This window comes from Salmo trutta, chromosome 5, assembly GCF_901001165.1.
Source record: "Salmo trutta chromosome 5, fSalTru1.1, whole genome shotgun sequence".
NCBI lineage: Eukaryota > Metazoa > Chordata > Actinopteri > Salmoniformes > Salmonidae > Salmo > Salmo trutta.
The window spans coordinates 62,246,927-62,260,995 of NC_042961.1; positions in this window are offsets into that span (position 1 = coordinate 62,246,927).

Below are 14,069 nucleotides of genomic sequence, written 5' to 3' on the forward strand. Positions count from 1 at the left end.
TATGGTAGAATATAGTACTAGTTTACTGTGGACTGGGTCTGTGTTCTATATGGTAGAATATAGTACTAGTTTGCTGTGGACTGAGTCTGTGTTCTCTAGTATAGTATATATAGTTTAATGGGTCTGTGTTCTATATGGTAGAATATAGTACTAGTTTACTGTGGACTGGGTCTGTGTTCTCTAGTATAGTATATATAGTTTAATGGGTCTGTGTTCTATATGGTAGAATATAGTACTAGTTTACTGTGGACTGGGTCTGTGTTCTACATGGTAGAATATAGTACTAGTTTGCTGTGGACTGGGTCTGTGTTCTCTAGTATAGTATATATAGTTTAATGGGTCTGTGTTCTGTATAATACTAGTTTGCTGTGGACTGAGTCTGTGTTCTATATGGTAGAATATAGTACTAGTTTACTGTGGTCTGGGTCTGTATAATACTAGTTTACTGTGGACTGGGTCTGTGTTCTGTATGGTAGAATATAGTACTAGTTTGCTGTGGACTGGGTCTGTGTTCTCTAGTATAGTGTATATATAGTTCAATGGGTCTGTGTTCTAAACTACTACTTAGCCATTCATGGTAATGGCCTGACAAACACGGTAACAGTTACAAGTTGTTTTTGTTAAAGATTTTACAGATAGACAGATATAGAGTTTTAGATGATACGTATAGAGTTGTAGATAATATACAGTTTAGATGATAATATACAATAATATACAGTTTAGATGATAATATACAGTAATATACAGTTTAGATTATAATATACAGTTATATACAGTTTAGATTATAATATACAGTAATATACAGTTTAGATGATAATAGTTATATACAGTTTAGATGATAATATACAGTAATATACAGTTTAGATGATAATATACAGTAATATACAGTTTAGATGATAATAGTTATATACAGTTTAGATGATAATATACAGTAATATACAGTAGATGATAATATACAGTACTATACAGTTTAGATGATAATAGTTATATACAGTTTAGATGATAATATACAGTAATATACAGTTTAGATGATAATATACAGTAATATACAGTTTAGATGATAATAGTTATATACAGTTTAGATGATAATATACAGTAATATACAGTTTAGATTATAATATACAGTTTAGATGATAATATACAATAATATACAGTTTAGATGATAATATACAGTTTAGATGATAATATACAATAATATACAGTTTAGATGATACTATACAGTAGATGATAATATACAGTAATATACAGTTTAGATTATAATATACAGTTTAGATGATAATATACAATAATATACAGTTTAGATGATACTATACAGTAGATGATAATATACAGTAATATACAGTTTAGATTATAATATACAGTTTAGATGATAATATACAATAATATACAGTTTAGATGATACTATACAGTAGATGATAATATACAGTAATATACAGTTTAGATGATAATAGTTATATACAGTTTAGATGATAATATACAGTAATATACAGTTTAGATTATAATATACAGTTTAGATGATAATATACAGTAATGTACAGTTTAGATGATAATATACAATAATATACAGTTTAGATTATAATATACAGTTTAGATGATAATATACAATAATGTACAGTTTAGATTATAATATACAGTTTAGATGATAATATACAGTAATATACAGTTTAGATGATAATATACAATTTAGATGATAATATACAGTAATATACAGTGAGGGGGGTCTCTCTGGGTAGGGTTAGGGGGGGGTCTCTCTGGGTAAGGTTAGGGGGGGTCTCTCTCTGTGTAGGGTTAGGGGGGGTCTCTCTGGGTAGGGTTAGGGGGGGGTCTCTCTGGGTAGGGTTAGGGGGGGTCTCTCTGGTTAGGGTTAGGGGGGGGTCTCTCTGGGTAGGGTTAGGGGGGGTCTCTCTCTGTGTAGGGTTAGGGGGGGTCTCTCTCTGTGTAGGGTTAGGTGGGGTCTCTCTGGGTAGGGTTAGGGGGGGGTCTCTCTGGGTAGGGTTAGGGGGGGTCTCTCTGGGTAGGGTTAGGGGGGGGTCTCTCTGGGTAGGGTTAGGGGGGGGTCTCTCTGGGTAGTGTTAGGGGGGTCTCTCTCTGTGTAGGGTTAGGGGGGGTCTCTCTGGGTAGGGTTAGGGGGGGTCTCTCTGGGTAGGGTTAGGGGGGGGTCTCTCTGGGTAGGGTTAGGGGGGGTCTCTCTGGGTAGTGTTAGGGGGGTCTCTCTCTGTGTAGGGTTGGGGGGGTCTCTCTGGGTAGGGTTAGGGGGGGTCTCTCTGGGTAGTGTTAGGGGGTCTCTCTCTGTGTAGGGTTAGGGGGGGTCTCTCTGGGTAGGGTTAGGGGGGGTCTCTCTGGGTAGTGTTAGGGGGTCTCTCTCTGTGTAGTGTTAGGGGGGGTCTCTCTGTGAAGGGTTAGGGGGGTCTCTCTGGGTAGGGTTAGGGGGGGTCTCTCTGGGTAGTGTTAGGGGGGGGGTCTCTCTGGGTAGTGTTAGGGGGGTCTCTCTGGGTAGGGTTAGGGCTGGTCTCTCTGGGTAGTGTTAGGGGGGTCTCTCTGGGTAGTGTTAGGGGGGGTCTCTCTGGGTAGGGTTAGGGGGCAGGGGTTGAGAAGAGGTGGGGGTCTGGGGTTGAGAGGAGGTGAGGTTGAGGTGGGGTTGAGGAGTGGTGGGGTTAAGGTGGGGGGCTGAGGTTGAGGTGGGGGGTTGAGGTGGAGGGCTGGGGTGTTGAGGGGGTGGGGTTGAGGAGTGGTGGGGTTGAGGGTCATAGGTTCTGTACTGGTTAGGGGCTGGGTCATAGGTTCTGTACTGGTTAGGGGCAGGGTCATAGGTTCTGTACTGGTTAGAGGCTGGGTCATAGGTTCTGTACTGGTTAGAGACTGGGTCATAGGTTCTGTACTGGTTAGGGGCTGGGTCATAGGTTCTGTACTGGTTAGAGGCTGGGTCATAGGTTCTGTACTGGTTAGGGGCAGGGTCATAGGTTCTGTACTGGTTAGGGGCTGGGTCATAGGTTCTGTACTGGTTAGGGGCAGGGTCATAGGTTCTGTACTGGTTAGGGGCTGGGTCATAGGTTCTGTACTGGTTAGGGGCTGGGTCATAGGTTCTGTACTGGTTAGGGGCTGGGTCATAGGTTCTGTACTGGTTAGGGGCAGGGTCATAGGTTCTGTACTGGTTAGGGGCTGCTGGGGGTTAGGTGCTGGGACTGTGGACTGGTTAGAGTCTGGTTCCCAGGCTGGTTGGATAGGGCTGGGACTGGAACCTGAGGCAGGGGGGTGGATAGGGCTGGGACCTGAGGCAGGGGGGTGGATAGGGCTGGGATCTGAGGCAGGGGGGTGGATAGGGCTGGGACCTGAGGCAGGGGGGTGGATAGGGCTGGGACCTGAGGCAGGGGGGTGGATAGGGCTGGGACCTGAGGCAGGGGGGTGGATAGGGCTGGGACCTGAGGCAGGGGGGTGGATAGGGTTGGGACTGGAACCTGAGGCAGGGGGGTGGATAGGGCTGGGACTGGAACCTGAGGCAGGGGGTTGGTTAGAGCTGGAACCTGAGGCAGGGGGTTGGATAGGGCTGGGACTGGAACCTGAGGCAGGGGGGTGGATAGGGCTGGGACTGGAACCTGAGGCAGGGGGTTGGTTAGGGCTGGAACCTGAGGCAGGGGGTTGGTTAGGGCTGGGACTGGAACCTGAGGCAGGGGATATCAGAACAGCGATTACTCACTTCGAACTGGACAAAGATTGCTGGCACTAAGACTGCACTCAACGAGCTGTGTAAGGCCATAAGCAAACAAGAAAATGCCCATCCAGAAGAGGCCGTGGACTTTAATGCAGGCAAACTTAAATCCTTTTTACCTAATTTCTACCAGCATGTCACATGTGCAAGCAGAGGGGGGAAAAAACTCTAGAACACCTTTACTCTACACACAGAGACACGCACAAAGCTCTCCCTCGCCCTCCATTTGGCAAATATGACCATCATTCCATCCTCCTGATTCCTGCTAAGCAGGAAGTACCAGTGACTCGCTCAATACGGAAGTGGTCAGATGACGCAGATGCTACGCTACAGGATTGTTTTGCTAGCACAGACTGAAATATGTTCCGGGATTCATCCAAATGGCATTGAGGAGTATTCCACCTCAGTCACCGGCTTCATCAATAAGTGCATCGACGACATTGTCCCCACAGTGACCTTACGTACATATCCCAACCAGAAGCCATGGATTACAGGCAACATCCGCACCGAGCTAAAGGCTAGAGCTTCCGCTTTCAAGGAGCGGGACACTAATCTGGACGTGTGTAAGAAATCCTGCGTTGCCCTCAGATGAACCATCAAATAGGCAAAGCGTCAATACAGAACTAAGATTGAATCCTACTACACAGGTTCTGACACCCGTTGGATGTGGCAGGGCTTGCAAACTATTATGGACAACAAAGGGAAACCCAGACGCGAGCTGCCCAGTGACGCGAGCCTACCAGACGATTTAAATTCCTTTTATGCTCGCTTTGAGACAAGTAACACTGAAGCACCAGCTGTTCCGGACGACAGTGTGATCACGCTCTCCGTAGCCAATGTGAGCAAGACCTTTTAAACAGGTCAACAATCACAAGGCAGCAGGGCCAGATGGATTGCCAGGACGTGTACTCAAAGCATGTGCTGACCAACTGGCAGGTGTCTTCATTGACATTTTCAGTCTGTAATACCTACATGTTTCAAGCAGACCACCATAGTCCCTGTGCCCATAAAAGCGAAGGTAACCTGCTTAAATGACTAGCGCCCTGTAGCACTCACGTTGGGAGCCATGAAGTGCTTTGAAAGGCTGGTCATGGCTCACATAAACACCATCATCCTGGATATCTTAGACCCACTCCAATTTGCATACTGCCCCAATAGAACCACAGATGACATAACTCAATCACACTCCACACTGCCCTTTCCCTCCTGGACAAAGGAACACCTATGTGAGAATGCTATTCATTGACTGCAGCTCAGCGTTCAACACCATAGTGCCCACAAAGCTCATCACTAAGCTAAGGACTCTGGGACTAAACACCTCCCTCTGCAACTGGATCCTGGACTTCCTGACGGACCGCCCCCAGGTGGTAAGGGTAGGCAACAACACATCTGCCATGCTGATCCACAACACTGGGCCTCTCAGGGGTGCTTACTTAGTCCCCTCCTGTACTACATTTTTTACATTTTAGTCATTTAGCAGACGCTCTTATCCAGAGCGACTTACAGTAGTGAATGCATACATTTAATTTCATGCATTTTTTTTTATTAAAAAAATAAAATAAAAAATAAAATAAAAAAAATTATATTTGAACTGGCCCCCCCGTGGGAATCAAACCCACAACCCTGGCGATGTACACACCATGCTGGCGTTGCAAATACCATGCTCTACCAACTGAGCCACAGGGAAGACCCTGTTCACCCACGACTGCGTGGCCAAGCATGACTCTAACACCATCATTAAGTTTGCTGACCACACAACAGTGGTAGGCCTGATCACCAACAATGATGAGACAGCCTATAGGGAGGAGGTCAGAGACACACCAAGACAGTCGTGAAGAGGGCACGACAAAGCCTTTTCCCCCTCAGGAAACTAAAAAGATTTGGCATGGGTCCTGAGATCCTCAAAAGGTTCTACAGCTGCAACATCGAGAGCATCCTGACTGGTTGCATTACTGCCTGGTACGGAAATTGCTCAGCCTCCGACCTTAAGGCACTACAGAGGGTAGTGCGTACGGCCGAGTACATCACTGGGGCTAAGCTGCCTGCCATCCAGGACCTCTACACCAGGTGGTGTCAGAGGAAGGCCCTAAAAATTGTCAAAGACCCCAGCCACCCCAGTCATAGACTGTTCTCTCTACTACCGCATGGCAAGCGGTACCGGAGTGCCAAGTCTAGGGGGAAAAGGCTTCTCAACAGTTTTTACACCCAAGCCATAAGACTCCTGAACAGGTAATGAAATGGTTACCTGGACTATTTGCATTGTGTGCGCCCCCAACCCCTCTTTTATGCTGCTGCTACTCTCTGTTTATCATATATGCACAGTCACTTTAACTATACATTCATGCACATATGTACATACTACCTCAATTGGCCCGACCAACCAGTGCTCCCGCACATTGGCTAACCAGGCTATCTGCATTGTGTCCCGCCACCCACCAACCCCTCTTTACGCTACTGCTACTCTCTGTTCATCATATATGCATAGTCACTATAACCATATCTACATGTACATACTACCTCAATCAGCCTGACTAACCGGTGTCTGTATGTAGCCTCGCTACTTTATAGCCTCGCTACTGTTTTTCACTGTCTTTTTACTGTTGTTTTTATTTCTTTACTTACCTATTGTTCACCTAATACCTTTTTTGCACTATTGGTTAGAGCCTGTAAATAAGCATTTCACTGTAAGGTCTACACCTGTTGTATTCAGCATTTCACTGTAAGGTCTACACCTGTTGTATTCGGCCCACGTGACAAATAAACTATGATTTCATTTGATTTGTCAAGTGCATGAACCAGTATTTGTCAGTCACATGAATGAAGCAAACGTTAATGATGAATTAATTATAAGCTAAATCATGCAAATATAACTTGTCTGCAGTACATAAGAGAACTAACGGGACTGCCCCAGAAGAGCTCCTGACAGACAGACGTGTACTATGGCGCATCAAGTTTGTTGTAACTTCTGTTAATAAAACAATGATTCATTTAAGATTTACTTTGAGTGTCTCTGTGTACAAGTTCCACAACAGTGGTTCCTAACTTGATGGTTTAAGAATGATGGAGGCCACTGTGTTCTTGGGGGACCTTCAATACTGCAGAATTCTTTTTTTGGTACCCTTCCCCAGATCTGTGCCTCGACACAAATCTGTTTCGAAGCTCTACGGATAATTCCTTCGACCTCATGGCTTGATTTTTTTTCCTCTGATATGCACTGTCAACTGTGGGACCTTTATATAGACAGGTGTGTGCCTTTCCAAATCATGTCCAATCAATTGAATTTCCCACATGTGGACTCCAATCAAGTTGTAGAAACATCTCAAGGATGATCAATGGAAACAGGATGCACCTGAGCTCAATTTAGAGTCTCATAGTAAAGGGTCTGAATACTTATGTAAATAAGGTAGTTCTGTTTTTTATCTTTTTTTATATAAATTTGCAAAATTTTCAAAAAACCTGTTTTCACTTTGTCATTATGGGGTATTGTGTGTAGATTGTTGACGAAAAAAAAACATTGCATCCATTTTAGAATAATGCTGTAACGTAGAAACATTTGGAAAAAAATAAGGGGTCTGAATACTTTCCGAATTCACTGTATATAGGAGTTTATCAAAAATGGGTTTGTTTTCGAAATCTTTGTGGGTCTGTGTAATCTGAGGGAAATATGTGTCTCTAATATGGTCATACATTTGGCAAGAGGTTAGGAAGTGCAGCTCAGTTTCCACCTCATTTTGTGGGCATTGTGCACATAGCCTGTCTTCTCTTGAGAGCCAGGTCTGCCTACAGCAGCCTTTCTCAATAGCAAGGCTATGATCACTGAGTCTGTGCATAGTCAAAGCGTTCCTTCATTTGGGGTCAGTCACAGTGGTCAGGTATTCTGCCACTGTGTACTCTCTGTTTAGGGCCAAATAGCATTCTAATTTGTTCTGGTTTTTTTTATTGATTCTTTCCAATGTGTCAAGTAATTATAATTTTGTTTTCTCATGATTTGGTTGGGTCTAATTGTGTTGCTGTCCTGGGGCTCTGTGGGGTGTGTTTGTGTTTGTGAACAGAGCCCCAGGACCAGCTTGCTTAGGGGACTCTTCTCCAGGTAATTTACATTTTTAACACTGATAACTACTGTTGGTAACATTTCATAAATAAACCCCTACATTATCTTGGAAATGATAACTACCGTTGGTAACGTTTCATAAATAAACCCCTACATTATCTTGGAAATGATAACTACCGTTGGTAACGTTTCATAAATAAACCACTACATTATCTTGGAAATGGTAACAGAGTATCAGGATAAGACCCAGATGGTGACAGTTCGAATCACAGATGTTTATTAACAAAACAGGGGGCCAGGCAGAGGACAGGTCAAGGACAGGCAGAGTACAGGTCAAGGACAGGCTGAGGACAGGTCAAGGACAGGCAGGGGACAGGTCAAGGCCAGGTAAACGACAGGTCAAGGACAGGCAGAGGACAGGTCAAGGACAGGCAGAGGACAGGTCAAGGACAGGCAAACGACAGGTCAAGGATAGGCAGAGGACAGGTCAAGGGCAGGCAGAGGACAGGTCAAGGCCAGGCAGAGGACAGGTCAAGGACAGGCAGAGGACAGGTCAAGGACAGGCAGAGGACAGGTCAAGGACAGGCAAACGACAGGTCAAGGATAGGCAGAGGACAGGTCAAGGGCAGGCAGAGGACAGGTCAAGGACAGGCAGAGGACAGGTCAAGGACAGGCAGAGGACAGGTCAAGGACAGGCAAACGACAGGTCAAGGGCAGGCAGAGGACAGGTCAAGGGCAGGCAGAGGACAGGTCAAGGCCAGGCAGAGGACAGGTCAAGGACAGGCAGAGGACAGGTCAAGGACAGGCAAACGACAGGTCAAGGATAGGCAGAGGACAGGTCAAGGGCAGGCAGAGGACAGGTCAAGGCCAGGCAGAGGACAGGTCAAGGGCAGGCAGAGGACAGGTCAAGGCCAGGCAGAGGACAGGTCAAGGCCAGGCAGAGGACAGGTCAAGGCCAGGCAGAGGACAGGTCAAGGCCAGGCAGAGGACAGGTCAAGGGCAGGCAGAGGACAGGTCAAGGCCAGGCAGAGGACAGGTCAAGGCCAGGCAGAGGACAGGTCAAGGCCAGGCAGAGGACAGGTCAAGGCCAGGCAGAGGACAGGTCAAGGCCAGGCAGAGGACAGGTCAAGGGCAGGCAGAGGACAGGTCAAGGCCAGGCAGAGGACAGGTCAAGGCCAGGCAGAGGACAGGTCAAGGCCAGGCAGAGGACAGTAGTCCAGTAGGTAAGTGTCAGTGAGGTACAGAATGGAAGGGCAGGGCAGAACGGTCAAAACCAGGAGGACTGGAAAACGGGAAAACACGCTGGTAGGACTTGACAAGACGAGCTGGCAACAGACAAACAGAAAACGCAGGTATAAATACACAGGAGATAATGGGAGACACCTGGGTGGGGGGTGTAGACAAGCACCTGTCATGTAAAACAGATCAGGGTGTGACACAGAGACTACATAGGTTCCAGCTGCTGAAATGATGAGCAATTAAATGTCACCCTAAGGGAAATATAATGTAGCCTAATGGACTATGATACAGCGCCTTGCAAAAGTATTCATCCCCGTTTGGTGTTTTTCCTATTTAGTTGCATTACAACCTGTAATTTGAAATAGATTTTTATTTGGATTTCATGTAATGGACCATACACAAAATAGTCCAAATTGGTGAAGTGAAATGAAAAAAATAACTTCAAAAAATTTAAAAAAATTTAAAAACGGAGCGTGCATATGTATTCACCCCCTTTGCTATGAAGCCCCTAAAAGTTGTTTTAATTTATTTACCTTTATTTATCTTGGCAAGTCAGTTAAGAACAAATTCTTATTTACAATGACGGTCTAGGGACAGTGGGTTAACTGCCTTGTTTAGGGGCAGAATGACAAATTTGTACCTTGTCAGCTCGGGGATTACAATCTTGCAACCTTTTGGTTACTAGTCCAACGCTCTAACCACCAGGCTAAATAAGATCTGGTGCAACCAATTACCTTCAGAAGTCACATAATTAGTTAAATAAAGTCCACCTGTGTGCAATCTAAGTGTTACATGATCTCAGTATATATACACCTGTTCTGAAAGGCCCCAGAGTCTGCAACACCACTAAGCAAGGGCCACCACCAAGCAATCAGCACCATGAAGACCAAGGAGCTCTCCAAACAGGTCAGGGACAAAGCTCTGGAGAAGTACAAATCAGGGTTGGGTTATAAAAAAATATCAGAAACTTTGAACATCCCACGGAGCACCATTAAATCCATTATTAAAAAATGTAAAGAATATGGCACCACAACAAACCTGCCAAGAGAGGGCCGCCCACCAAAACTCACAGACCAGGTAAGGAGGGCATTAATCAGAGAGGCAACAAAGAGACCAAAGATAACCCTGAAGGAGCTTCAAATCTCCACAGCGGAGATTGGAGTATCTGTCCAAAGGACCACTTTAAGCCGTACACTCCACAGAGCTGGGCTTTACGGAAGAGTGGCCAGAAGAAAGCCATTGTTTAAAAAAAAAACAAGCAAACACATTTGGCGTTCGCAAGAAGGCATGTGGTAGACTCCCCAAACATATGGAAGAAGGTACTCTGGTCAGATGAGACTAAAATTTAGCTTTTTGGTCATCAAGGAAAATGTTATGTCTGGTGCAAACACAACACCTCTCATCATCCCGAGAACACCATCCCCACAGTGAAGCATGGTGGTGGCAGCATCATGCTGCGGGGATGTTTTTCATTGGCAGGGAATGGGAAACTGGTCAGAATTTAAGGAATGATGGATGGCGCTAAATACAGGGAAATTCTTGAGGGAAACCTGTTTCAGTCTTCCAGAGATTTGAGACATCCAGAGATTTGAGACTGGGACGTAGGTTCACCTTCCAACAGGACAATGACCCTAAGCATAAGCCTAAGTATACTGCTAAAGCAACACTTGAGTGGTTTAAGGGGAAACATTTAAATGTCTTGGAATGGCCTAGTCAAAGCTCAGACCTCAATTGAGAATCTGTGGTATGACTTAAAAGATTGCTGTACACCAGTGGAACCCATCCAACTTGAAGGAGCTGGAGCAGTTTTACCTTGAAGAATGGGCAAAAATCCCAGTGACTAGATGTGCCAAGCTTATAGAGACATACCCCAAGAGACTTGCAGCTGTAATTGCTGCAAAAGGTGGTTCTACAAAGTATTGACTTTGGGGGGGTGAATAGTTATGCACGCTCAAGTTTTCTGTATTTTTGTTATATTTCTTGTTTTATTCACTATAAAAAATATTTTGCATCTTCAAAGTGGTAGGCATATTGTGTAAATCAAATGATTCACACCCCCCCCCAAAAAATATATATATTAATTCCAGGTTGTAAGGCAACAAAATAGGAAAAATGCCAAGAGGGGTGAATACTTTCGCAAGCCACTGTATATGATAGATAAAAACTAATAACATACACAAACGCAGGCTAAATTGTATATTCATTGACCATGTATTTACCATCTAATGAATTGGCTATAGGACTAGCCACTGTTCCCCAGTTCCACTGTACCAAGCTCTCTCTCTCTCTCTCTCTCTCTCTCTCTCTCTCTACCCCCTCTCCCTCTCTCTCTCTCTCTCTCTCTCTCTCTCTCTACCCCCTCTCCCTCTCTCTCTCTCTCTCTCTCTCTCTCTCTCTCTCTGTCTCTGTCTCTTTCTCTCTCTCTCTCTCTCTCTCTCTCTCTACCCCCTCTCCCTCTCTCTCTCTCTCTCTCTCTCTCTCTCTCTACCCCCTCTCCCTCTCTCTCTCTCTCTCTCTCTCTCTCTCTCTGTCTCTGTCTCTTTCTCTCTCTCTCTCTCTTTCTCTCTCTCTCCTCTCCCTCCCCCTCATTCCTAATTGGCATAACCCTCCTCACCTCTCCACTGTGCTATAGCTGATGTGGGGTGAGACTTCACAAAATGGTTGCCATGTATCACCCAGGTGGGTGCCACACATTGGTGGTGGATGAGGTGAGATTCCCCCTTTACTATATAAAGCACTTTGAGTTCAGCATTTGGTAAAAAAAAAGGTAAAAACCCATTACAATTATTCACTTTCTGTCTTCCTTCTCTCTCTCCTTCTGTCTCTCTCCTCTCTCTCCTTCTGTCTCTCTCCTTCCTTCTCTTTCTCTCTCCTCTCTCACCTTCTCTCTCCTCTCTCTCTCTAGCTGTGTGTGTGTGAGTCTCCTCTGCTGCTCTTTTGCCCTTTGATCTTTCTCCATTATTGGTTGTACACACACTGCACAGAGAGAGAGAGCTAGAGAGAGAGAGAGCAGAGCCGCGGGAAGCAGCAGGCACGGCCACTGCCCCGGTCAGTGCTCGCGACAGTCCCCGGATCTACCCTACCAACCAACGAGGACACGCTACACGGGAGTCCCGGAGTATCCTTTCGTTCCAACGAAGATAAGGATACACGTTTCACCCCACAGACCTGAGAAGGAGAATGTAAAAAAAGAAAAGGAAAATGCCTCGGAAAAAGCAAGACCAACCGCAGCGCTTAGGGCTACAATCACGTAAGTGTATTCGGTAATACAGCTTTCTGCTCCGTTCAGTGGAGCGGTAACCAGGGGCGGAGAGGTGAAACGGGGAAGGGATACGGTAGCACGAGAGGGAGATGAGCGGTGGAATACCGTAGCCTGAGAGGTCTGGATCTACTGCACCCGGGCAGCTCGCGGGCGGCAGCCATGTTGTGAACCGAGAGAGCTGGAGCGGGTGCGCCAGCCGTGACCGCAAGCCTTGACCGCGGGGCCGGTGGATCAATAACGGGGTCAGTCGGTTCTAAAGGTTGAGTTTGGCTCGTGACACCATTACCGACACAGTCAGACAGACATCTATCCATCCGGACACACACACACACACACACACACACTCACCGTAACCTCACAACATTATAGGCTACTTTGTCTAATGAGGTTACGGTAGGTTACTGCAGGCTACCGTGTGTCCGTCCGGTCTAGATAAGATGTCTGTCTGGGCCAGTAATGGTGTCACGAACTGTAGACAACATAACATGTTTTTGCTTATTGACACGATCTCATTGTTACTGTGAAAGACAAGTTATATTTACCATTTAGTACAGTTGGAGCAAACAGTACGTTTCTAATCGTTATTATAGGTCTATGCTTCTAGCACGTCAATAGCGACGTTAGAGAACGTGTCCCTCGGATCGGTTCGTGACAGCGTTATTACCGATCGGTCAGACAGACATCTGGAGCAGAGAGAGAGAGACACACACACACACACACACACACACACACACACACACAGAGACACACACACACAGAGACACACACACACACACACACACACACACACAGAGACACACACACACACACACACACACACGTTAGAGCCTTAATAACACGAGATAGATTGATACTCCTGTTGTTCGAATGTACAAACGGTTGTTGACGTATACGGTTAAATTTAAGATAATAACAAGAGATGTTCCTCATTACAACATAGGGGGTTTATCTGAAATGTACCCCATTACAACATAGGGGGGTTTATCTGAAATGTACCCCATTACAACATAGGGGGGTTTATCTGAAATGTACCCCATTACAACATAGGGGGGTTTATCTGAAATGTACCCCATTACAACATAGGGGGTTTATCTGAAATATACCTCATTACAACATAGGGGGTTTATCTGAAATGTACCCCATTACAACATAGGGGTTTATGTAAATGCAGCCAATGGCATGTATTGATGGCTGCCAAGGGAAGCCAAGCTTCCCCCCCAAAAAATAGTTTTTTATATTTTTATATTTTTTTCTATACATTTCGTCTCTGCGTTTCATTATTTTCCTTCGATTCGCAAGAGGCTGAATGCATCTCACATGAGAAGAGAAAGCATCCGAGTGAGCGAAACAGCGCCCCTCTGTCTCTCTACGTGTAGGCCATCTATCTGATGCTGTGTGGTCAGAAGGAGTATGACATGGTTGCCGCCCGTAGCGTGGGAAGCCAGTAAGCATATACCAGTGGCGGTCAGTGCCGTTCAAGATGAGGGAGGACAATTTGTTTTCATGACCATGACCTTATTTCTATTACAGCATATTGGATGACTGTCATTCATATTCACCCAGTTCAATGTAACAGTGATGGGTTTAGGATACTGTCCTTCATATTCACCCAGTTCAATGTAACAGTGATGGGTTTAGGATACTGTCCTTCACCCAGTTCAATGTAACAGTGATGGGTTTAGGATACTGTCCTTCACCCAGTTCAATGTAACAGTGATGGGTTTAGGATACTGTCCTCCATATTCACCCAGTTCAATGTAACAGTGATGGGTTTAGGATACTGTCCTTCATATTCACCCAGTTCAATGTAA